General features: G+C 39.3%; 1 protein-coding gene across 1 annotated transcript in view; it reads left to right on the top strand.

Annotated features, from left to right (window-relative positions):
- The first annotated feature begins 15,056 nt into the window (after positions 1 to 15,056).
- Positions 15,057 to 23,688, top strand: part of RP1 (RP1 axonemal microtubule associated) — a 208,576-nt gene continuing 199,944 nt past the window's right edge. The window contains exons 1-2 of the mRNA XM_072328072.1: positions 15,057 to 15,168; positions 22,712 to 22,851. The gene's annotated coding sequence lies outside the window, so the exon portion shown is untranslated. The remainder of the gene's footprint in view (positions 15,169 to 22,711; positions 22,852 to 23,688) is intronic.

The raw sequence follows: 23,688 nt of genomic DNA, 5'->3' as shown, positions 1-23,688 counted from the left end.
TGAGGCTGTACAGCACAGAGCAGAGCGGTCAGTCCCTTCCCTTGCCTGGTGGCAGTGCTGGGCCTGGTGCAATCCAAGTTTACAGCTGGTCTTTTTAGCTACCAGGGTGACTGTTGATTCATGTTCAACTTGCTGTCAACCAGATTCCCCCACATCCCTTGTTGGGCTGATCTCCAGCCTCTCATCCCTCAGCCTGTACATGTATCTGGAGCTGGCTAATCCCATGTGCAGAGTCCAACATTTGCTATCCTATCATACAATTGGTGATTGCTGAGCCTTCCAATTAGTCAAGATCTCTATGCAAGGCCTCTCTATCCTAAAGGGAATCAAAAGTTCTTCCCAAATTAGAGCTGTTCACAAACCGACTTAGTAAACCTTCAAGCCCTGTATCCAAGTCATCAGTGAAAATGCTGAAGAGAACTGGCTCGAAAATGGAGCCCTATGGAACCCTACCAATGCCTGGACACCACCCATTGTAACCATACTTTCTGTAACTCTTTGAGCCCAATCTGTCAGCAAAGTGTTCACCCATTCCACTATTTTTTTGTTGTTGTTCAGCTGTACAATGGGCATTTGTTCCAGAAGGATACTGTGAGATACAGTATTAAAACTGATCGATACAATACAAATTCTGGTTTAAAATGCACAGAATGGTAATACTTATGGGACAAGAGCATAAGTCATAGTAAGGCTATGTAATCTTAATACCTTTTCATGCTTTGAAAGGTATCACTTTTGTCAATTACTATGAGTGAGCCTGTGATTACATACATATTCTGTTAAAATATCAACGTATGTCCACTTGCATAAAATCAACAGTGTTTTCAGGTGTTTTCTGTGAGAAATGGGAAGCAGCTTTGGTGTCAGATTAATGCAATGTATCAATGTTTCATACTTTTGAATTGATACTGATGTGAAAAAGACAAAAATAAGACTAGCTCTACTATTCCTGAATAGGTCAGCACAGTGTTTTGGGGAAGAAGATGCAAGGGTTCTTTGAGACAGGTATGTTTAATCGGTGTGAAAATAACCTGACTTACAGCACATAAAACACTCCTTTTGAGCAACCTCAGACCAGATGGGTTGGTTGTACTGAGTGGTTTAATGTATTTACATAAGGAAGCTTATGTAGTCATTTGTAGTCTGATCTGGTAGGAAGATACAGAGAAGTAGGCTTTGTCTTTCAAAACACACACTTCATCCTTATAAATTTAAATTGATTTCCAGGACAGACAATTTTCCAAGCAAACTGTCACTCACTGAAACACTTCCTTTAGAAATTTGAGAGCCTTGACATGATGGAATATAAATAATCTGAGCAAAAATTTGCATCGAGTACATCAAGCTCTGGGCACCACTACTAAATCACAGAAAAGAAAACGTTCAATTAGAAAACACTGCGTTAGGGCTTTAACTTGACTGACAAATCTGAGATTGTAGTTCCACAAATGTTTTTCATGGTGTCAAAACCAATAACGCTGATCCGAGGTAAGCTATATGTGTTTATAGACTTCTATCCAATTTTGCTCTGACAGTGGTGTCAATGGAACAATAGGTGGAGATTCTGTCAGTACTGAGAACTTTTAGTGGTAGTTGTAGCTGTGCCTGAGGATCCAGGTGGCATCTGAGAATAAGCCTGCAATGCGTCAGTGTTGTCTTAAGAGTCAGAGGAGCAGCTCAGTACTGCTGAAGGCCTGAGTTTTTGCAGCACTTCCTTCTATAATCAATGAAATATTGCACTGTGTGTAGCCTGTGCTTAGAAACAGAGAGCAGACCATATTCTTGTTTTGCTAAACAAATGTAGTGTTAGCAGAATGTAAGTAATCCGATGTGACACTATGTTATTTCTTTCGACAGACACCTATAACTTATTAAGGATGAAATGGACATGAATACTCTTTCATTTCTAACGACTTCAGTGCTTCTGCCAGTTGGGATGGGCTGTTTGGATTAACAGAATCACAGAATGGTTGAGGTTGGAAGAGTCCTCTAGGATGGACCTCTAGGTCCATCAGCTCCCACTCCAGCAAGGACAATCCAGATCAAGGGGTCCAGATCTGTGTCTAGGTGGTTGCTGAAGATCTCCAAGGAGGAGATTCCACAGCCTCTGAGTATAGAAGGAATACTGCCACCAAAACTTCAACCTTGGATTTGGAGTGAGCAGATTTCATTCTCCTCAGGGAACTAGTTAGTAGGGTCCCCTGGAAAACTGGTTTTGGAGGCACGGGGGTCCATCAGTACTGGTTACTTTAAGTGCTACCTCCTAAGAGCACAGGAACAGGCAATTCCAAAATGGTCAGAGTCAGTCAGGTGGGGCAGGAATGCTTGTCTGAACAGAATTTTTCTAAAGGTCAGGCAGCAAATGTATGGCTGCTGGAAGCCAGGAGTTGGACATAATGATCCTTATGGGTATCTTCCAGCTTGGGATATTCTGTGATTTTTCTGGGCAACTTGTGCCAGTGCTCAGTCACCTGCATAGCACAGAAATGCTGCCTGGTGTTTAGAGGGAACTTCCTGAGTTCCAGTTTGTGCCCGTAGCCTTTTGTCCTGGCACTGGGCACTACTGAACGGAGCCTGGCTCCATCCTCTTTGCATCTCCCATTTTATATACATTAATGGGACCTCCTTGAGCACTCTCTTTTCCAGTTCATCAGTCCCAGCTCCCTCAGCCTCTCCTCATAGAAGTGCTTGGTATACCTAGGCTAATTCGCAGTGACTACCCATTGCTGTCAAAACAGATGCCCCACTAACAGTTCACTCAATAGGAGCTTACTGCTGTAGAGAAGCTGCCTGCTGCAGAAACACAGCATGACATGTTCAGACTTGTTCTGTTGCCTGACAGCCTTGACACAATTGCTCTATTTCCTCTGTGTGTATAATGGTCTCTGGCTACAACACACATCCTTGGATGTGAATTTTCATTTTACAGTTTGCAAACGGCCTTCATAAAACTTGTGTGCATGTAACCCCATAATTGCATAAATTACAATACATCAATCCCAAACTTCAGAAGGGGAACATGTTCTGCACCTGACTGCTCTTCCTAATCCAGTATCAATGTGTTTACTGTATTTTAGTTTGAATTTACACACTAATTATATGTATTTTTACTTTATGCAACACTGCAATATTACTGCTTTACATAGGATTAAATATTGCCTACTCTGAGTCTCTGGATGTGTTTAAAAGCCATTTGGATGTGGTGCTCAGGGATGTGATTTAGTAGAGGGTTGTTAGAGTTAGAGTAGAATGATTAGGTTGTGGTTGGATTTGATGATCTTTAAGGTCTTTTCCAACCTGAGCAATTCTATGATTCTGTAGTGGAAATGCTAAGTTTCAGCTTGGAACAGTGATTGAGCACCTGGTGGGAAAGTAGGGCCAACCCAGGGGAGCTCAGGTGGATGTAGTGAGCTCACTTAAGGGCTGGCAGAGGAGGAAACTGCATATCAAATGAGAGTTTTCCCTTAAATGAAATATAAGAAAATTTCTGAACTCCTGCTGTGTAACATGCTGTTCTCAGCTTCTCATGATGAGCAGCCTGGCAACTGTGCTCTTTCTTGGTGAAGAACCGTTGCTTTCAGTGCTGTTTCCTGCACTGCTTGCTGCACCATCTGATACCTTCAGAAAATATTGCTGGCTGTTGTTGTGAGTAATAAACAATCTGCCTTTCATATTGGTTTTCAGCAATCATAGCAGGATTATTGCCTGTCTGTCTGCCATTAGTGGCAATTTTTATTTTCTTTGTTAGAATCTGGGTGTTGCTGATGATCTATAATCACAATAAATGCATTTTCAGAAAGTTTTTAGGGAAGCTTTTAAGCCAGTCACACTTCTGTCAGTTTTAATGTTCTTGTGTTTTACTGAGGCTAGAGATCCAAAAGGAATCTTTCCATGTGCAAAATTGTGTTCCTGTTTCATGGAGAGAAGCTTAACAAATTGGCTTTGTAGACAAGCACATACTGTGGTATCCGCTAATCTCCTTTCTGCTTTTTCTTTCTTCAGAATCTTACAATCTTACAATACAATATTTTTGTTCGTGGTTTAGAGAATCTTTACCTCCACCAAAGGACAAAATGTGGTAGCAGCTGGACAGTGTTTCAAACATCTTACAACTGGGTGCCAGGAAGATTGTCTTTAGTGTTGTCTTTGAATTTACATCAGCAGTCAGGCCATAGCGTGTCTCTGAATTTTGGAAACGCTCGTAACCTTTCCTGTGTAGTGTTCTCATCTGCTGCCTCTGATATATTCTTTCAAGGTTTCCAATGTATTCTTCATCTGATCACTTCATTACTCAAACAATTCCATGATTGCCTAAACTTAAGGGTATAACGTCATTTGAAATGTGCCATCTGAGTCTGGCAGGTGTGACACAGAACGTACCGAAGACCTGCGGCCTTTTGAAACAGCAGCGGGATCTTGGCTGGAATAAGCACTTGCTCATACAGTATAGGTAGTTCCTTTGGGAGTTGAATTTATCATAGATCTGAAGTGTTCTCAAGGGGTGTGAATCTCAGTGTCTGAGCTAGATAACCCCCCCCCTGCTACTGCTACCTCTTCAGCTGTCTCAAGTCTTATGTGAAATTATTCTAGTCTGCAGACTGTCTGGAAATACTCCAAGCTTCCCTTTGTGCCAAGTGATGAATAACAATGAAGGCGTTGTGATGTCTCCTATAAACAAACCACATTAACTTGACTTTTCATACTACCTAAAATAGAACTACAGTAGCATACAGGAATTGCAGATATTTTCCAATATCTGTAACCTCCAGGAGTTCTCATTATTTACTCTAATGTGAGGGAAACAAACTGATATCCAAAGTCTACCTCTGCTATCCTCGATGGTAGGAGAGCAAACAGTGTCAGTTTTAACTTTGATTGTCAGAGTTTGGAAAGTTCATTTGCCAAACAAATTTTCTCTCTTCTACCAAGAGCGAGAACACTGTCTTCTGAGACACTGTGCTGTGCTTATAGGTTCTAACTACTTTTTATTTGATAAAAGATTGCTAAGACAAAAAGTAATTGAGGGAAAAGGTGAGGCAGAAGGGAATGTAATTGTTGTCTCTATTAGGCATTTAAATCAATAGCTTTGTAATGATGGATATAGTGAGATTTTAAAAAGGGTTAGTTATCTCAAGTTTTCTAAATATCGTATTCAAGAATGACTTTTGTTAAACTGATCCTATTTCCTTTGTTAGCAGAGTAAGTGGCTTGTCCCTTTAGAAAGAAACAATAGATAAAGCAAGGTGATAGTAGAACTTTTGATGTTGTATGTTACTCTCTTAAATTAAAGATACATAATCTCAATGTTAAATTACAGGTAAGAATAGTTATGAATGTCTTCACCTATACATATATATAAATGTTGCTTTTGATGTGGTCCTGATGTGGTAGCTTGAGCAATGAATTGAATGAATACGTAGACTTATTTAATGAATTTTCTCCATGTCACAAGGGATGAAAGCACTATAAGGATAATGTTAGAAGTAAAAATGGCCCTGGTAATTTGGAGAAAGACCCTGAGAGCAATGAGGTGAATTTCTGGTTAAAAAAACAAACAAACTGTAAACACAGTTTAATAAAGTAACAAATATAAAGAAAATAATAATGGATAAAAATAAATGAGTAAGGGAATAGACATGAAGTGATACTAGTGTGTGAACCAAATTGCTCACAATACTGAGTGTTATAAAGGATGTGGACTGCTTTGAGCAGCTGCTTTTCCTCAGTGGGGAGTTATACCTCAGGTGAGATGTCATAACTGAATGAAGTTGCCAGCCTGGTTCCCTTCAGAGTGAAATCAAGTACAGTAGCTACATCTCTTAATTTTCATTTCATACTCTTAATGATCTGGGTCAGCAAAGCTGCTGTGAAACAAAATAAAGGTCATATTGACACATATGAAGAAGAACATGTGTGACAACCAAGTTGACTATTTTGCTATACAAAATAGATAGGAGACCTCAGGTGAGTCTTGTGTATTTGCACACAACACTTGAAGAGAGAGAGAGAACTAAAGGTGAGGACAGAGGTTTCAAAATGTAAAGCCTTACAGAAAAGGTGGTGATCTGATGTTCTGCTTGGCCAAAAGACAAAATGAATTCTCTCAATTTATTTCCCTCCAACATAAATTATAACTAGAAGGTTCTTCATTAGATTTCCCATGCTGGATCCAGCTTGTGAGGGCACAGTTAGCAAGAGACTGCACGTGAAAATAGTGCAACTTGGTATGACACCTAAATGCCTGTAGGGAGCTCCTGTCCTTTGTCTCTGCAAATGTCTGATGTACAGCTGAGTGAAAACAGCTTCATCACCTTCCCTTTCACTTCCTCCAGGATTAATCCCAGGTTCTCAGCCCTCTCAACCATCTTCCACATTTAACAGAATTACAAAATACCCCAAGTTGTTGGAGTCCCATAAGGATCATCTGGTCCAACTTCTGGCTCCACCAAGACCACCCAAAAAATCAATCCATATAACAGAGTGTTGTCTAAATGCTCCTTGAACTTTGGCAGCTTAGAACCATGACCACTACCCTGAAGAGCCTTTTCCAGATCCCAACCACCCTCTGGTGAAGAACTTTTCCCTAACACCCAACCTGACCCTTAGCTGATGCTGTTCCAATGCTGTACATTCACCAGCAGCCATCATTAGTCTCAGATGCTCTTCATCTTCCCAAGAACACCTGTAGAGGTGCAGGAACCTGCCCTTGCTAGTGGTAGAGGAGGAGCTGTGTAGTTCATGTGATGACGGATAATTTGGTGGAAATCAGTTTGATTAATTGCTCCTATAGTATTTCACAGAGATATCCTTGTGATGCTTAATCGCTGTCTTCTCATCCTGTAACATACTTTCCATTACTCCATGTTATAATAGCATTTTCATTACTATTAATATTTTGATATTAATAACTTAATTAGTTTGAGGACTCGTGCATTCAGGGCCACGCCTTGTCCTCAAGGCATGCCTAAATTCACCCATCTGAGTCACATGTAGTTAGAAAGCTCAACTCATCTGCTGCACAATCTTTTTTTTTTTTGCAAATTTAGAGTGACAATTTGTCTAAAGCCAAGATTTTGTTTTAATCACAGAATCATTAAAGTTGGAAAAGACCATTAAGACCTTCTTGTGCAACCATTGAGCAAGTACAGCAACTGAAAAACTGTCCAAACAAAACTGGCTTGAATTTTACATTTCAGTTATATAATGTAACTAACTTGAAAACTGTTGTCTGCATTGTGATTCTGTAACAAGGCAATGGCTCCATTCCAGATACTGTAGATACACAATATAAGAGCACCTCAATTGCATTTAAGAGACCAGGTATAACAGATGACTGAAATGAGTGTAGATGGAGGTCAGAAGTTTAAGTGAAAGAGGAATAATACTCAATTCATACTCAGTGAAGAGGAGGAATGAGATTTGGAATCATTTATAGAGCAAAACAATGTGTCAGGAGAGTTTTCTGTGTGCATTATGGTGATAAGGAGTGTGTGTTTATGTGAATAACAAAACATTAAAGAAAAAAACTTTTTTTTTTTTTTTTCTTTTTCTTTTTTTCCCTGTGGAAAACGTATTGAATGATTGTTTTCCCCTATTTAGTTCCTGCTGGAGGAATTGCTTCTTAAATCTGTTTGTTTTCAGTCTTTTGTAGAGTTATCTTACTAGTAAAATGCAAGATGTTGAATGGAAGAGGACTTGTCCTTGTGGTTATAGGATCACTACAGTAATAGTTCTTTATATATATATAAAAGAATTTGTGAATGACAGGGATAAATATGATGGTTCTAGTCTGCTGCTGTTAACTGCCCATCAAGCATGTTTTTCTTTACTCTGCCGTGTCATGTGTCTGTGATTTTTTTTATTTTTTTATTATTATTTTTTTTTTTTTGATAGTCATGCTTAGTGAATAGGTTGAGAAACTGAGGTTGCTTACTGTATTTCATTCAGTTTATTATACGTCACAGCAGGAGAGGCTCACCTTGCCTGGTAAACTCTACTGTAAACTATAATTATAGCTGTAGGTGAACGTGCACGCAGCAATCACTGGAAATCAAATGGCTGTGTACTATTTTGTGACATGAGAAAAGGAACATAGAAAAGCTGTACTTGGGCTGTGCAAACTCTTCCCATCTCCTGGAGGTGACAGTATTGCCATGAGCACAGCTAATCCTAAAAGCACACGCAGACCTGATAATCTGTGTGCACCTCAGACAAGGAAGGAAGATCTTAGCTGGTGAGAAAATAAAGAAAATGTAATTAGCTTGCCTCAAGATTTACTTGTTGTTTCCACTACTAAAAGCTCTGTAATTTTTATTTGAACTCTGCATGACATCAGGCTACCGTGTTATATCCCTGGTTGCTGACATCACTTAAATACATTGCAGTAGTGAGCAAGTCTCTCAATCAAACAGGGCAATTGATTCATGCTAGAAAACAGATGATGTAATCAATTATCTGGTGTGGCCAGTTGCAATTGAATACTGAAGTTGAAGGCAGTGCAAATCGAAAGTACACTTCCTTAAGTGTAACTCAGATATTTCAGATTGAATTAGTTCAGTTCTTTTCATCACAGATACCTTGGAAGAAATATGCAAAGATTTATGTAATGCAGATTACTTTAGTCAGAAACAGGACTTTGCAATACCTGACACCATTTAAAACCATAACAAGACTATTTTTTTGCCTTACTTCTTGTTTTTTTTTTTTTTTTTTTTTTTTTTTTTTTTTTTTTTTTTAATCTCAGTAAACTATTTTTTGGAAGTTATTATTTAAAAAATATCTGCAAATAGCAGGTTTTCTGCTTGAAAGCTTCATTGAAAACTAACCTTCAAGTTAAAGCTTATTAAGAAGAAATTAGGAGGTAAAAATTTGATTAATCTTAAAATGTTCTCAGCTGCATTTATGCCATAAGTGTGTGGAAATGGTTTTGATTAGTTCTTCTCAAAAATAAATGCTTGGTCTCTTGAAAGTAAGGCACTAAATTGATGCAGCTAACCTAAAAATTGCCAGACGGTTTTGAAAGCTTTGGTCTACATGTAAATATTCTCACATGGACATACATATTTTGTTATAATACCATATCTTTAAAGAGCTTTATAATTCTAACCCCGAATCTGGCAAAATTCATTTTGTGTTATTTGAAATACAGTAAAAGTAAATGCTTGCCTTGTATACCTTCGTTTATTTTCTGTTATCCAGCCAATGTTCAGTAATGTTTTTCATTTGAATAGTGGCCACCTGTGGTGTCTATTTGTCCTGATGTGTACACCCATGTGTAGGCAGTGTCAGTCTGTAATCCAAACAGAAATTTCATTTAACCAAACCTACATCTGCTGATCCTATCTCAGCAGGTGTAAATTAAGAAACTTGTGGAGCTGATGGAGCTGATGATAGCTTGGGGGGGGGCTCACAGGCTCCTGAGCTAAAATACTTGGCAAGGCTGTATTAGGGAACTATTTTAATTAACAAGGGATATGCTAACCCAATATAAGGGTGTAATTGCTGACAAATTCTGTTTCACTGGTTTGAAAATATATTTCAAGATAACATAGCTTAAAATAGGACAACACTGATGCATAGTACAGCAAATCTAGAATCAGTGCCCAATCTGTTGATTATTGGAACTGTTACTTCTTTAAAGAGGAGATGAGGGTGTTTATGCAGGATGTGAATGTAGGGCCACTGGGAGGACAAACAGCAAAGATTGTTCAGCATTTTTAGATTGAGTCATGGTTCTCAAGTTTATAAAGTTTGTCTTCCATCTCTGCCAAACATCTTAGAAAGGAAGTATATCTGTCCATGCTTTGCAAGCCCCTTCCCCAAAGACCACACTGGTGTCTGCCTTTATAAGGTAACAGTAGAAAAGAGTATTACTGTGTTCAAAATGGGAGAGATTTCAATACGTTAACTCCTCTGGGATGTATCTTTAGCACTGTTTCTTCCTTTACGTTTGGACTCAGCACGGTTAGGCAAGATAAAGCCTACTACTTAAGTCCATAAAGAACTGCCTTCAGTAGGAATTCTTCTGATGCCTTCAGCCAAATGTGCCAATCAAATCAAGCCCTTCAGTACAATGGAGAACTGGCATGGTAAAGAAGGAGTATGTGTTCTGCTGGTCCATATCTGGGAGTTGCTTAGTATTCTGTTGTGTCTTGGGAATGTCCCATGCATACTCTGTGCTGGGGCAACGCAGTTGGCCATGGCCGTAGTTGGCTTTCATTGTCAAAGCTGACTCAACTTTATGACTTAAGAACTGTTCTTTCTGCTGCTCCACATCCTCTCATTAAAGTTAGGTGCAAAAGAACATTTCTGCTGCGTGATTTGGGTCATACTGACACCAAACATTGCGTTGCATATTAGAAATCCCATTCCTAGTTCACGCCTAAATGAAGGAGCTGAGAGAAGTAGATGCAATCTAGGCACAGTAGCTGCATGTGGATTGATGTTTCATGTTTCTGCTACTGTCCCAGGTTCCAGATAACTCCCACAGACTTAGGTCCCTTATCTCCACACTATCTTGCCTACACAAGGACAAACTACGCTTTGTTTGCAAAATCACTCCACCTTATCAGGATACAAGGAGCGTGGCACTAAGTACCAGCTACCTCCTGGAGGTAGCTGACATGCTGCAGGGGCCCAGACCTTGTCCTTATGGCTGCCTGGGACAGTATTGTCATGTGCAGCGCATGTATTGAGCCAGATGGTGACATACAGAGCTCATAGTTAATGACTTGCTAGTGAATGAAAAGAGCGATGCAGAATGGACAATTAATTTAAGCAACTATATGATTATTGATAGCTTAATAGGATGCAAGGAGGACTGGTGTTTCTTAAGTGTGTTAAAAACATGTAAGCACAAGTGGTGTTTGTGTGGTCACTAGGGATGCCTGAATAAACATGCGTTCTTCATTTCCTTGTGTAACTTCCTGGGAGAGGAGCTTTGGGGAACGGGGTGAATGTGCTGCCTGTCTCTGTCAGGCGGAAGAGCTGCTCTGCAAGAAAGATCTTCTGATCAGTGTTTCCTTATCCTGTTGCACAGCTGTTTCTGTAGCTTTAATAAGGCAGGGTAAAGTGAGAAAATACTCCGATTCCTCACGATCTTCTACAAAATACTAAAAATGTTTAGGTTTCAGTCTTCTGCTAGGCCACCTGTCTTGGTTTCCTAGCCTTCTGGCCTCTGTCTGCCCTTTAGATGACAGATTAGCTGTGAACATCCTCTATAAAAGGAAATAGTGTTCTATAAAATTCACACCAGGGTTTCCAATTTAGTATCAGAGTCAGGACATCCTAAAATAAGATTTGTTTCAAAAATAGGTCAGGGGGATGTCAGGGTTAAAAGCAAACAATCTACTGATGTCAGATCATTCTGTGAGAAAACATGCATGGAAAAGGGGTTTAGAGTCTTGTTCAGGTGCAGTAGTTTTTTTTGCTGATGGGGAGTAAAGCGAAGCAAAACAATAATAGCATGTTCCTTGAATCAAGTGTGATAAAGAAGAGTTCCTATATAGCAAAACAGGAAGTTTAAAAAAGGCCAAACAATTGATCTTTGAGGACAGGAATGATATTTTAATTTTAACCTTTCTGTTTTGGCTTTAATTTAGTTTACAAAGTGATGCAGATCAAAGTCAGTAGGCAAGTGCTTCAATATAAAGAGATATTTTAATATCTATAGAAGAAATACAGAGAACTTTAAATACCTGAGATGTGTAAATCAGGTTATCTACTTACATGACTTGTTAACTTCCCATCGTGTTTTTTTTGTTTTGTGTGAGTAGTGCAGCAAAACCTTTATCTGAGCTTTCCCAAGAATATAGTTCTAAGGATCTTTTCTCCCTTTGTTTGTTTAAATCTATCTTTTGGTAATATTGTTTTGAAGACCTTGTCTATGGTTGAGAATGTTTTGTTTTGAAAGTCTATGCAAAAATGGTCAATTCTCTAACAGCGTGAATAACTTTTAGTCTAAAATCAAACTCTGTCTTAACTGAGACCTGACTTAAGCATTTGCATCTTTAATCCTTTATGTCTGGTATTCAGAATAAACTGACAGTCTTAGGTGCTAACTATTAAATATTGGGGGAAAAAAATTGGTAAGCACTGCTATTATTAACATTTATTTCCTATCTTCTCTAAATTTCTGGCTTTCACTTCTAACATTGAACTTTGCGATGTTTTTGCTGCTGGAATGAAGAACATTGTAATGCCAGTGCTCTGTGCTGGGTACTTAAAGAATGAGATCAAGTCATTGCTTCAGTTTTTCTTTGTTAAGCTAAGAAGATTGAGTTTCTGGAGACCTGCACCATCAAATGTCTGAATCATTCCTGTACTCATAATTGATGTCACTGTGGTTTGTCAGTGTTCTTCTTAACATAATAGTTTGAGATCTGGCTATGCCTTTCTAAAAGAAAATGCAACATTGCCCAAAAGAGAGATAACAGAAGCTCTGTTCTCTTATCTCTTCCTGCTTCGTATTGTTCCTTTTAAACACCCCAGATTCACATAAGACCCGCTGGACACACAGTTCTCGAAAACCCATATTCAGTTGATCATCCTTTCCAATGTTTCCTTTTGCCATTGCTTTTGTTCTTGTGCATGACTGTATTTTCTTATCTTCAAATACTCTGGGGTTGCTCGTGTCCACATCACCATGTGATCTAGATTGCTCTGCAACAGGGAACTCTACCCTTTCTGTTTTTCTTTTTTTGCTTTTTCCACAATGTTCACGCCTTCTGTGATGATTTTATTTTCTTCCAGAAGTGTTATGTTGAAGGAAATAAGAACTGATCATACGGATTCCCATTAGAAAAACATGATTTTCTGTCAGCTTATGTTCAACACTATGTGGCCATGTTAGTCCCATGCTGAGCAGCACCTTGCCTGTAATCACGTGCTATGGCTTTTGGAGGGGAACTGCATGGTCAGCTTGACCTGTATTTGGCCAGCACAGAGTATGGATGGCACAGGACTTGAAGTGCTTTCAGTTATTGATGTGAATGTCATTGGTAACTATTGCACTGACACTGTTTGTTATTATCAGCCAGACTTGTAACACCATCAGAAATTTTACCAAGTTAGTTGCCATTATCTTATGTAAATGCACTCAAAGTATCACTACTGTTATCAACGTTTTACTGACTGAATCCCACTGTAGACAGTTTTGTTTTACCTAGCACTTTTATGTGCTTGGCAGGCCCTATAAGATGGAAGTTTTCCCATTTCTATTTTTTCATAGTGATGCAGACTGACTTTTTTTCATCATCCTGACTCTTTCTCTGTACTCTTGGATCTTCTGAAAATTTTTCAGAGTTCCTCTGCCACTTGTTTTTCAGGTTGATAGGTCAGATGTTTTGATTTAAAAATATCAAATTTTAGAAAGCTTTTTATAGGATTCTCCTTATTTGCCACTGAAATAAAGTAGAATTCCATTGACCTTATGGTCTGTCTGCATTTGATTATCAGTACATAAAACAGTTAAATGAACGTATTGAACGTTTCTGCTGTACCCTCATTATTTCTGAGGATTTAATAGCAGTACAGTTACATTGTTTTTTGTTAGTTTACTTAAACTCAGTCTTTTCTCATCGCTGTTCTACAGTGTTTTTATTCCTTATTCATACAGCTGTCATAAATGTTCTTCTGTGTAATTTTGTTTACTTCTTAAATTACTTTTCTCTCAGATTGCAGCTTTTTGAGCGACTGGTTTATTTCCGAAGCATTGCATGTTTTATTTAAATATTTCTTTTCCTTAGCTTTATTTTCCTCTAAAATAGCTGATACGTATTCACGCCCCTATACAAATATATATATTGATATGTATACATAAGTGTGCGCATATTTGCAGATGACTGTTTTGTGTTGCCTCTGGCAGCATAAAATATGAAGTTTCCAACCAGCTTCATCTGTACTTGATGTATAGTCTTTAATTTATGAAAATAGATTTCATAGTCTTATTTATATTAGCACTAAGGGCAATGTGGTGAATATAACATTTCTAAGCTGAAAGCTTTTGTTTTCAGGATCTAGAAAAAAACAAAGCCAATATTGGTAATACTTGCCAGTCAGATTTAAGGTTTCTGAACACTCTCACAGAATTCTGTAAGCCATCATTTCCTAACTCTAGGAGCAGTTTCACAACCTTCCTGCCTCTTGGTGATGTGTGGGATTTGGAGGAGAGTGGATAACAAGGAGACCTGTAGCCTCTTCATTTGCATCCTTTCCCTGCTTGAGGCTGGGGCAGTACCTCAGTGAAGGACTGCTGTTGGTGGTCTCAAAGGAAGCAACCAATTAAGAAATACATTGGGGTTTTGAAAGAATTACATGAACTGAACTGAAGATCACGTTCCTGATCCTCTGATTCAATGGAAAGCATCTTCTAGCTTGATACAGAACTATATACTGTCAAGAGGCTTTTCATGTCTCCCCGGGAGGCAGATTCAACCACATGAAGTACCTCCCCTCATTCACATTGGAACTCAATGGGCAGGCAGATGAGCTCTCCCTCTGGGCAGATCTGGATGGGAAATGCCCACGATACTTGGCCTGGCACCTGGTCTGAGGCTGCTGAGGATAGTAGGGATCTGGTACTGCTCAGCTGGTTTAGGAGGACAGAATATGTGATATTCTCATTTAGGCCTTTACCTGACCTGAACAAGGAAGACAAAGGAGAAATTTCTACTTGCCTTATTAAGGCATTTATCAATCCAGAACAGCAAAAAAGGCAGCGGGCTCATAGATTCAAGTAATGCAAGTCCTCTGTAAAAGCACAAAGCAGAAAAGACCTTGTAGGAACAGTTTATTTCTCTTCTGCTAGAAATACTCAGTCTCTTTGTGTCTTTTTAATCAGATGGCTGCATTTTCACCTTTGCTGGTTCACTAAATGCACTTAGACAAGAACAAGGGAATCCTGATTTGTTTATTTATTTATTTTGTCATTGTGTGCATCACAGATAATTTGTTACATCTGTTTCCTCTTAAGGAAGTTTAGTGCTGCCTTTTGTCCAGCAGGTGGAAGACTTGCTGCAGTGTGCGTAGCTCAGCAGCCTGTCTATATAGAAACGTTTAAAGAAGAAATCAGTTTTCTTTTTAGGCTGCCACAGCAAGCAGATGTTGTTAAACACAGTTCTTAATTGATGTGTTGTTTGCAATGACTCTATTAGTCAAGGAAATGTAATGGTAAGTAAAGAGAAGGTTATCTCTGTGCTAGAAAATTTAAAACCATAGCAACTGAATCTGGGAGATGCCACTAGGGTAAATCCCAGCTCTATAAATAGCTGCACTAGGCCTGCTGGGTTTTGTTCTATATTCACATTATCATCGTATCTGTAAAAAGTATTTCCTCTTGAGTTCAAGGCACACACTTCCCCAAAGCCCTGCATCTGGGAGATTCAGGAAGACTTAAAGTTTGGTGGGACAGTGGTATTAATGTTTGCCTTTTTCATCAGGGAAATTTGTTTCAAGGAGCCATGAGTTACAGTAAATCATGTGTAATATACATTGTACATATTGCAGTAAATGAATGTTTAGAGAGGTGAAATAGAGTCTAGAGTGATTTATTGACAGTGTACATGTTAAGCATTTTTATGTGATTGGTATGAGTTACAGTAAGAGATTGCAAAGGGACATTGGATATAGTAATGTTAAAACTGTGTATGCTAGCCAGGCAGTTATTTTGCTAAAGCAAGCCTTAGGATTTACACGAGCAGGCTAGACTTTGCCAAGCGTAACCTGTGGAAAAAAAATGAAATTGAATATATTTCTGTACTAAAGGAAAGATACATTTCAGGATTACTGTACTGTTTTTGAAGAGCGCAAATGGGTTGATGGATGTAATCCTAGCACATGCACACAGTTGTCTTCTATGCTTTCATGCTCCCACTGTAACACTTAAGTGTTCATCCTCCTGCCCATGTGTGTCTGCTATTGCCAAGCACAGCTGATTGCTTTTTCATTTATTTGTTTGTTTTTAAATCCCCAGACCTTAAGTACCTGCTCAGCTCATGTCTCTGTTTGTTCAAGAGCAAATCTTTCTTACTATCTTTTGCTTGTCAATGAAGTGGTCAAAGGTTGGTCTTGGGCATCCCAGGGAAGCCCTTGGTGTTATGTGGAGTACTGTAATGAGAATGAAGAAATAATTAATGGACAAAGGAACATGCTAAAAGCTGTAATCTTTGTGTGACTTCAGAGCTCAATGCCTTTCTATGTTTCATTGACTTGCTGACTTATCCTAGAAATAATGACGACAGACAGAGAGATTTTCTTATGATAGTTAGGGTATGGTTATTTAGAAGATGAGAAAGGTAGGGTTGATTTCAGGTGTACTGTAAGAATTGCTAAATAGGAACAGGATTGTGGCTACCAATGATGTTTGAAAGGCCCTTTTCAAGAAAGCAGAAAACAATGATATATCTCCATTAAACTGAAGAGCCTGGCTTGAATCATAGGACTAAATCTGTCAAAAGGTATGTTGTGAAATTCTATCATAACTCAGCAAAACATATTTGTTTGCCAAGCCTGGATCTTTTCATCAAATGTGTACAGACATTACTCCTGAGAGATTCAGAAGTAGGATTAATAATTTACCCTACTGAATGTCCTGGCTTCAAGCTTATTCTTCTGAGGTTTCTCAGCTTATGCTGGTTATACAGAAGTGCTATCTAAATTTTCACTGGTTGCACATCTAAAACTATCATATTGGTTTTGTGCTGCCAGTGCTACTATTTGCCCTCCCTCCTAAAAACAACAACAAAAAACAAACATAAAAACAAACCCCCCAATTTTTTCCCTTTAGATTTTTGCTTCATGAGGTAGCAAAAATGGTGTAATTACATGTAATAGAAAAAGAAACAGGAGAATGAGTTATGAGGAGAATGCTCCTAGCATTCACTGCAATTCATTGTGTAAATGTTGAGTCTGTTGTCTAATTCTTAATGTTATTAATTCAGTTGAATTACTGATTTAATTTTTAAATGTGGTTGCTGTAGGACTTTAAAATTTTGCTTAGGTTCTATTTTTTGATGCGGTAATAACATCCTGCAGCTGACCAAGCTATTGTGCTTGGGCAGGCCCACTGCTCACAGGGTCATAGAGTCTTATCATAGAATGACTTAGGTTAGAGACCCATCCAATTCCATCCCTTTGCCCTGGGCAGGGCTGCCCTCCACCAGCTCAGGCTGTCTGGGGCCCTATTCAACCTGGCTTTGAGCTCCTCCAGGGATGGGGCTCCCACAGCTTCTCTGGGGAGCTATGCCAGGGTCTCACCACTCTGAGTAAAGAATTTCCTCCTAGTATCTAATATGAATTGCCCCTCTTTTAGTTTAAAACTTTTCCCCCTTGTTCTATCACTTTAAGACAGTGTAAATAGTCAGTCTTCCTCCTGTCTGTAAGTTCCTTTTAAGTTTTGAAAGGCTACAATGACCTTTCCCTGAAGCCTTCTCTTCTCCAGGGTCACAACAGTGAGGCAGTGTGTATGTGAAGGCTCAGATTCTCAGAGTGTTGAGTATTGCTGCTGTTAGTTTTGTTGAAAAGGGGAAAATTATAAAGGACTGCCTTGTGGTCAAACTTAGTCGCAGAAACTTTCATTTTTTGCTTGCTGTATCTGATGGCAGCTGTTAAGCTGTGATTCAGATGATTTGCAGCATGTTTATATACAGGGAGATGTAAAGAGTCACTGCAAATAACTGCTAAAGTGTTATGTATACCTTTAATAACAACATGAGTGTAGCAGGTGTTAGTGATTTCATCTAACTTCATCACAGCTGAACTCTGTGAGGCAGAAGATGCTGTAAGGCAAAGAACAAAGCTGGATGGAAGTTGCCTGTGGAAGCTTTGTGAGCTAATCTATAGCTGCAGAAGACAATTGCTGTTTCTCAGAAAAGGTTTCTGTTCAGTGGCAGTTCTGCCTTTTCTGAGATGAGTAAGCTGGATCTCATACCAGACTCAAAAGAGAATCACACAGTGGGATTTTAGAGTTGGAACATATTTTTTCCTTTGCTTGTCTTGGCATTAAGCTCTAAGGATGTGTGATTGATATCTGTGATACAGATTTCTTCTGAAGAGAAAAAAGGAGGCAGTTGGATTGGCATTTTTATCCAAATCCATGTTTTCTCTGAAACAAAGAGATTTATGAAGGGGAAGCATTTTTGTTGATAAAAAGGGTAGCCCCTCACATTAAAACAGTGCTAATATTGTTCCTCTGACAGTGAAGAGAGACATTTTCTCTCTGTCTGCACTGTGCTCCAGAGATCAGTGTGATAGAGGAGAGGCTTTGGCAGAGCAGTGAGGGATTCTGTGTGGTTCCACTGTGTGGGGCTCCTTATGGAGCTTGGTGCTCCCTAGGCTGTTAGACCTGTTCTAAAAATTGAGGTGGGAGGATGGCACCTCTATAGAATAGGTAGAGAGTAACAGAGCATTTGGAAGCAGGTTTTTCGGAATGCTACATTTTCCCTTCTCTCTTATCTATTTTTCCTCTTACTCCAGTGTACTCCGCTCCTTCTATTTTATTCATCAGCAAAAAGAGAGGAAAGGAACGATTTTCTTTTGTGGAACAGAAAGGCTGGGGTTAATTGTTGCAGAATTTGCTGTTTCTGTTCACTGCGTCACTAGGCACGCACCTGCAACTGCAGGTTTCAAATGGCACGTTACTGATCTCGCTACTTAGAAAGGGAAAATAGCGTTAACGCTTAAAGCTTACTACAGAGATGATGCTAATATTAATTTTGAAATCTTTGTAAATCTGTGCTTTGTAGTGACAAAGAAGAGATGTCCTAAAGCCATGTAAAATATGTCTGGTTTGGTGGGACTTGAGACTGAATTGAAGTATTTTTGGTTTAGGTGTAATCTTGTTTTAGAAGCAGATTTCTGCCACAGCTCTGGAAGTCTGTGCTGTATGGGCCCATCTTAGTTTTTCTCTCTTTTTTTTTCCTGTACTTTCTTTGTGATGTAGGAGAACCTTCAGAGCATAATTAACACGTTTATTTTTGGTGGTGTACTTTTACAGGATTGTAGAAACAGGCTGTCTTATAGAGCTGCCTACACTGCAGGGTGAGCCAGAAAACTTTTTCAATAAACAACCATTGAGTTCAAGAGAATATCTGTAAAGATCAAATAGCATTGTAAACAAATAGCCTTCCCTCCGTCTTGCTCGCTTCTGTGTGTTTGAGATTTGTCACCTGATGCGTTATTGTGCATTATATATTATGGTTAGGTATCAAAGTGCTGAGTTTTCTGGGAATTCAGAACTTGGACCTGGGAAAAGATGGAAGAAAGGTGGTCAGAGACAGTGAGATCTGTTAGTGCCCTCAATGCTCTGATGTCAAATGGCCTGGCAAACAATTTTTTTTCCCATATTTTTTGGTGAAGTTTTGTATTGTTGCAGTTCACAGGGTACACCTTGTTAAAAATACATGGGAAGAATTAGATTTGGAAATAACTTTCAAAACCATCTGGAAGTTTTGGAACATGGAAGAAAGAAAATTCACTGCATTTTTGGTAACATACTGAAAAATTCAGGTTTCTTCTTTTGCAAGTGTAGAGTCTTGCACCTGGAAAGGAATAACAACATGTATCAGTTCAGGTTGGAGCATGACCTACTGGAGAGGAGCCCTGCAGAGAAGGACCTGGGGCTTCTGGTGGCTGACGGGGGCCACGTGCCAGCAGCATGCCCTGGTGGCCAAGAAGGCCATGGGGATACTGGGGTGAGTTAAATGGGGTGTGGCCAGCAGGTTAAGGTTGCTGATCCTCCCCCTCTGCTCTGGTCAGGCCTCACCTGGAGTACTGTATCCAGTTCTGGGCTCCCTCGTACAAAAAAGACAGAGATCTCCTGGAGAGAGTCCTGCGGGGGGGTCACAAAGATGATAAAGTGCCTGGAGTATTTCTCCTGTGAGGAAAGGCTGAGTGAACTGGGTCTGTTCAGCCTTGAGAAAAGAAGACTCAAGTGGGGATCTTATTAATGTTTATAAGCATCTTAAGTGTGGGGAGTCAAAGGGACATGGCCAACCTCTCTCAGTGGTCTGTGGGGACAGGACAAGAGGAAATAGCAATAAATTGGAGCATAGGAAGTTCTGTACCAACTTGTGAAGAAACTTCTTCACGGTGAAGCTAATGGAGCACTGGAACACCTGCCCAGGGAGGCTGTGGATTCTCCTTCTCTGGAGATATTCAAGATCTGCCTGGATACCTACCTGTGCAGCCTGCTGTAGGGGGACTGCTTTGCAGAGGGGTTGGGCTCAATGATTTCTAGAGGTCCTCTTCAAGCCCTGGAAGTTTGTGATTTTAGAGGAAAGCAGTTGGTGGGTAAGTACTGCACCCACCTTTTAAGGTCATCTTGCACAACCCCGGTCATCCACAAAACTGTTGTAATAGTGCTTGGAAATCATACATTTGCTTGAAATTTATAAATAGAAAACCTGTGAATGTATTTCCAATATATGTTGATTCTAATTTAAGGGCTTAGACAGCCATACTTTAAAAACAGCTTTTGTAAAGCAAAACTTCAAAAGTTCATAAAAATATTTGAAGGAATTTTAAGTACTTTGTTTAGTTGAAATAGAAATGTTATCTAATATAATGTGATTTCAATGATAGTGTGACTAAAGGGACTTGTCAGATGCTTGTCCAGATACCCATTCACAGGATGTAATTCCTTTACGGGTTTTGAACCCAATTTGTTGTGCCTCCATAGTAATCAGTGTGTGGAAAAAATGTTTTAATGAGGTGATCCATGCAATAACATTGCATGTTGTCCTTACTGTAGCTGTGGGACCCAAGACTGTGAATATGCAGCTCTCTACTTGGGAGATGGTTCAACTCAGTGCCACATATCTCTCCTCATACCACTAACTGAGTGCTTGGAAGGGCTGGATCCATTACAGGGCTCTAAGACCACTGAGAGACCACTGGGCAAAGCTCTCAGTTGTGCAGTCTGATTTTTGGAAGATCTTGGATGGAGCCTAGAGCTGAACTTGGTGATTTGTACATGTCCCTTCCAACCTGGCATATTCTGTGATCCTAGGACTTCTGCATAACAATGACAGGTGTAAAAGGCAGAAGTCAGATGTGACCCAAACTTGTATTGCAAATATGGGAGATGAAAATCTCTCTTTCACCTTCGGGTGGCACTGCTGAAAAACAGCTCTATGTGCTTTCAGGCTCTTTGCCGCGGAAGGCTGCAATGCATTATAACTCCAGTACTGTGCCTCATCTTGCACAGCTGGCAATCTGGTCAGCAAGGGAAGCCTTCCTGTGAAGGGCTCTGCTCGCTTCCCCAGGGCAGAGGGCAGGGTCCCAAGCTGCTGGAGTTCAAGGAGTGTTTGGATTATGCTCTCAGACACAGAGTTTGATTTTTGGGTGGTCCTGGGTGGATCCAGCAGTTGAACTCTGTGGGTCCCTTCTAACTTGGGACATTCTATGGTTCTGTGAAATCAACACCTTAAGATCATGTTACTAAAAAGAAGACTACTTTATTCTTGTGTTTGGAAGAGTCTGTTTCTTACCTCTGGATAGGATGCGGATGTAGGATGCTGTGGAGAAGATCAGAATCACAGTGTGACGAGAAGAATCCTTTTTCTAGTTAAGAGATAAATTTCTATGAGCAGAGCCTCCTAACTGTTGTAATACTTATTTATTTTCACAGTAGATCACTGCTAATTCTGGAACTAATTTTTACATTTTCATACAGTTTTAATTTACTTTCTGTTGCTCTGAATTATGTATTACGGGGCAGAGAAGACCAGCAAAGTATACTGAAGAAAAGAAAAAAAACAACAAACCTCATAATTTGGCCAGGATATATGCCTTGGTGTTTTGGTTTTAAAATCAGTTTCTATTTCAGACAATATGAATATATTATGTGTTGTATTTTAGGCATTGTTTTATGCCCTGATTCACAACAGCATTATTCCATTTTCATATAACTGCAGCAATTTAAATGAAACAATATTCTAAATTGCAGTGTTTCTCAGTAAGGTTCCCAGTAATATGTTACTGCATCTGTCATGTAATTTAAAATGAGTAATATAACACAGTTTTTCATTACATAATTTGATAATTTCCATAGATTTTTGGTCTGGGATTTGGAACTGCTCCTAAACTCTCCTATATCTAGTGTTGGATTTCCACAGTTTCCGAACATTAAGCAAGACCTGTATTATTGAAACAACAAAACCCTTTACCTGGTTACTAACTCAAGCAGATTAATTGGTGCCACTGTGTCAGGGATTTCCCTCAGTCACTGTATCCTCAAATACTTTGTCTCTCTGGTGCATTAATCTTTGCCTTTCTTATACCCTGTTTAATATAGCTAATATAGTGATTTGTTGAGATGCTGTTTTTGCTACTGTAGTTGATCTATCTCCCTAATAGGTAATTTAAGATTCCAAGAGGTGACAAACATGTGATACACATAAGCTATTACATGAACATTGGACTCCTAAAATAAGATCTTAAATCCCCTCCCCCCACCCCCACCTCTTTTTTTTTAAAGCTTATATAAAATGTTTCTCTACAGTGTTGTACTATATTATGAATAAAAATGTTTCTAAAAGGGGAAGTTTGTAGTACAGAAGATACTACAGCATATCTGCACATACAGTTCAAAGATAAAACTGAGGCTGTGGTAAGGGAGTGGTCAGCCTGTTGCTTAAGTGTTCTACAGTGTGTTTGCTGTTGCTATAGGTACAATAGAAAATGGTATTACACTAACATCAACGCTTGCTTTCAGCTTGGGCCATAGTGTCTGAAGCAAACTGCAGCTGGAACACGCTTGAGCTGAAAGAAGCAGCATCCATTGCCTAAGTATCATCTACGTGGTTCTGTTTTTTTGTCACATACTCTTTTAGCCCTTCAAAGATCTTGGATCAGGTAAAACCGCTTTCATTTTTGTCCTGACGATTCTTTCTATACATTGATGATATAAAAGGATGAAATTGTCTTCTGATTACACTGCAGCATATTGTATTTGGTTTTTATTTTGGTTTGAGCCAAAAATATTTGTTTGCAGTATTTTAACAAATAATCATATTTTTGTATTTGTGTACTCGGAATCTTGTCTTTGTGCCAGTATTGTAAACTTCTTGAAGGAGAGTTAGTCACATTTCCTCATATATGTACTTATTGCTAGTTAATTCCTTTTTCTTTTAAAAATATTATTATTTTATTGAATGGCATAGAGCATAGGGAGTTCCACACAACTGTGCACAAGAACTTCTTTATGGTGAGGGTGACAGAGCACTGGAACAGGCTGCCCAGGGTGGTTGTGGAGTCTCCTTCTCTGGAGATATTCAAGACCTGCCTGGACACCTACCTGTGTGACCTGGTGTAGGGAACCTACTTTGGCAGGGGGGTTGGGCTTGATGATATCTGGAGGTCCCTTCCAACCCCTACGATTCTGTGATTCTGTGAATTGCTTCCCACATTAGAGAAGAAGAATGTACAGCATCTCCTTCCTTCTAAAAAGAGATAAAAATACTCCACTTTATAGCTCCTAAGCTCTACTTCTGGTTGGCTGCTGCCTGTGGGTATGCAGATCTTCTAGGAACAAGAGGGACAAAGTACATAAGTTGTGGCTGTTGCGACGGGTAGATAAAAAGCCATGAAGCTCTTGAGATACAAGAATTTTGGTTCATAAATTTCTTAGTTCAAACACCATGTTTAGCCTGCTGCACTGGTTAGCCTTCATCACCTATATCCAGTGGTTTG

The sequence above is a fragment of the Excalfactoria chinensis genome, chromosome 2 (assembly GCF_039878825.1).
Source record: "Excalfactoria chinensis isolate bCotChi1 chromosome 2, bCotChi1.hap2, whole genome shotgun sequence".
Taxonomy (NCBI): Eukaryota; Metazoa; Chordata; class Aves; order Galliformes; family Phasianidae; genus Excalfactoria; species Excalfactoria chinensis.
Note: the sequence above shows the minus strand (reverse complement) of the source record. Positions and strands in the feature narration are given on the sequence as shown.